Below are 3,172 nucleotides of genomic sequence, written 5' to 3'. Positions count from 1 at the left end.
ACAATTCAATGTCCCTATTTTCTTTTAGATTATATCTCAACATATAATTAATGTCCAACAGGACATGATTACTCTTTCCAATGGGAGGATGGTATTGAATATTTGATCTAGTACTGATGGAATAATTTATATAATAATCACTAGAAATTATTTCGATAAGAATTTGAATTTATGCATGTCTTTGTTTTGGCATGCCTCTATTTCCATATGTTACATTTCTGCATGTCTCCAATTCTGGAAGTGTTCACTTTTGCATGTGCCTGACAAGGATGTTATATGCACCAGCTTTAATTATCACACATTGTATATAATGAATGACTTATTTTTAGAATTTTAATACATATTGCATCTGTCAATACATTATTAACAATAATATAGGTAATATGGTAGTCTAATGTAGAAATTTGACACTCTTTAACAGAATGTACGAGTATAAGCGAAAAAAGCGACTCCAATACAACAACAGATGGATGCAAGTATCAAGAAGGCTAAAACGTATACACAAAATGCATCCAAATACAGCTGTACACACTAGTGAACCCATTAATCTTACTGAGGCAGCATCAAGTTCAGAGATTGAGTCGTCAGACAATGACAATAGTTCTTTTGAAGCCGAGTCAAATCAAGAGTATGGATTAGGCTCTGAAATTGATGATTTACACATGAATCTTACTGACATTCATGATGTATTATCTAATTCTCAAAGTGAGGAGGAGAATGATGACCATGATCATCATTATTCACTTGTTTACCCACAGAATTTATTAATTCAGTGGGTAAACAAGAATGGTGTTACACACAATGCTGTTGATGAATTATTTTTTTGCAGTAACAGAAAAAATGGAATACATAATGAAGGAATTATCAAAATTGGCATTTTTATCAGGGGATGTCCTGAATATTGTCAAAATGACGGAAACCCATATGTCAAAAACACATGGAGATATACCAATCCTGGAAGACATTCTTCCATCCCCACTTGAAACTGTTGAGCAGGTGGAAAGTCTGTCACATGAGCTAAAAGTTAACAGTGAATATAAAAAGAGTATGGTAAGTGTTGCTTAATTCTTTTAGCCTGAGTATGGTAAGTGTTGCTGAATTTTTTTAGCCTTGTACATATGTCTTTTGATTAGTTTTTTTGCAGATGAAGGAAGGTGGGGTGGCACATAATTGATTGTTCAGTGTTATGTTTAAGGTACAAATAAAACAAAAGCAAAAGTTACTCAAATTCGTTGATTTTTGTAATAGTTAAGAAGGAAAATATTTTAATGCTATTTATTTAATACAGTTGGAAATTAGAAAATCTAATGTTGAGATTGAAAGATATATATTATTCTCTATTACCTTACAGCTTATGCATTATTTTAACAGGTCCAGACGCTGTCTCAAATGGGCGGTGCAAGCTGTGGAGACACAGTGAGACGAATGATGAGGAGGATAGGGACCTATGGGGTCTGGTCTCAGTATTCACTCGTTGGGCGCAAGAGGAAACGTGTCTTCAAAACCTTGGATATTTGTAATGTAATAATAAGTACGTAAATTTGACATTTTTTTGGATTATATATGTCTGCATGTATTATGTATTATACTTGCATGCTTGTTAATGACTTGTATTCTAGTCTTGTGGGTATCTCCTTTCTCCTACGGGCCAAATGCTTTGTTCTTACCTAGCATTTTGCTTTGTTTGGGTATGAATGTTTGTGTACCTTCATTGTATATTTTGCAAAATTTGCCATATATCTCATTACTCCTCTGCCTAGCAACAAGTCTGTCTAATTATACTCAATAACTATTTTTCAAAGTTCCCCATAGTGTCCTTTATTGAAATAGAGTTCATGAACCGTTTCAATATCCTTATTTTCTTCTAGATTATATCTTAAAGTATATTTAAATGTTATTGTTATTAAATGTTATTGTGACATTGCATTGCAATTGAGCTGCGTTGTTAACCATTCTGTTCATTTCATGAGTATATTTTATTTTCTATTTTTTCATATCATTTTTTTATCTGTTTTTATTTTTCAGTGATGGGAATATCAGATCATTTGATGTTCCCATCAGAAAATTGGGAAAGTCAGATCTTTTGATGTTCCCAATTTTCAGATGGAAGCATCAGACCATCATGGAATGCATGGGATGAGGTAGTTTAGAATGGTGGGGAGGACGAGAGGGGGGATGGTGGGGAAGACGAGGGAACAGAGGAGAGGGTAATGGTGGGGAGGACGAGGGGACAGGGGAATGGAGAATGCTGGGGAGGACAAAGGGGACGAGGGACGGAGGAAGACTGGAGAACAGGGGAACACCTAAATAAAAGCCAACAATGTTATTACTCTGTGGCTTCTTGTCTCCTGATAAAAAGAATTATAATTATATATATTAATTAATTCTTATAACTTTCCAGAAGCCTGTATCAACACCCACACTAATGCAACTGAAAGAGATGTTGAGACAAGTATTGCTGATTTGTTGAAGAACGCCCCAAACAAACACGGTGGAAACAGATACAAGGTAAAGTTTGCCAATTTGCTGTAGTCTAATTCAATCTCTTTTTAGTAATCTTTGTGAACATTTATGCTATGAATAAGATAAAATAATGTAATTGATTTTGACTAAATATGTAGATATATTTAATTTTCTGAGCACTAATAATGAAAGAAAACCAAAATAAGAGGTGGCTACTATCTCTAATAATGGGCTGGAATAATACAGGATATAATAATATATATATATATATATAAATATATATACATATATTTATATATATATATATTTATTTATATAAATATATATATGATATATATATTCTATTCTATTAGTCTATTCTATTCTATAGTTTTATATAGAATCTTGTTTTAGTTTTTTTCTATAATATGGAAAGGGTTTTTAATTAATAAATTAAATATTATATAATAAAATAATGTATTATTGAAAACAATTAGTAACAAACAATATTTCATTACAGGGTGGTGAAGCAAGAATACATGTGCATCACATAGCAGAGTCGGATATGACGAATAATGAAAATAGCGGAGAGCCTGGTGCATGGCATACCGCTAAATCTTCTCTAATGTCTATATAGAAGAATCTTTGTTTCTGTGTGTATATATGTATATATATCATTAATAAAATATATATATATATATATATATATATATATATATATATATATATA

General features: G+C 31.9%; 1 long non-coding RNA gene across 1 annotated transcript; it reads left to right on the top strand.

Annotated features, from left to right (window-relative positions):
• The first annotated feature begins 1,379 nt into the window (after positions 1–1,379).
• On the top strand, positions 1,380–3,102 carry LOC138357672 (uncharacterized). The gene is made up of 3 exons (XR_011225100.1): positions 1,380–1,531; positions 2,402–2,508; positions 2,963–3,102. It is a non-coding gene; the product is annotated as an uncharacterized lncRNA (long non-coding RNA).
• Positions 3,103–3,172: the final 70 nt, after the last annotated feature.

The sequence above is a fragment of the Procambarus clarkii genome, chromosome 79 (genome assembly GCF_040958095.1).
Source record: "Procambarus clarkii isolate CNS0578487 chromosome 79, FALCON_Pclarkii_2.0, whole genome shotgun sequence".
Classification (NCBI taxonomy): domain Eukaryota; kingdom Metazoa; phylum Arthropoda; class Malacostraca; order Decapoda; family Cambaridae; genus Procambarus; species Procambarus clarkii.
This window is presented reverse-complemented; position numbering and strand designations above follow the sequence as displayed.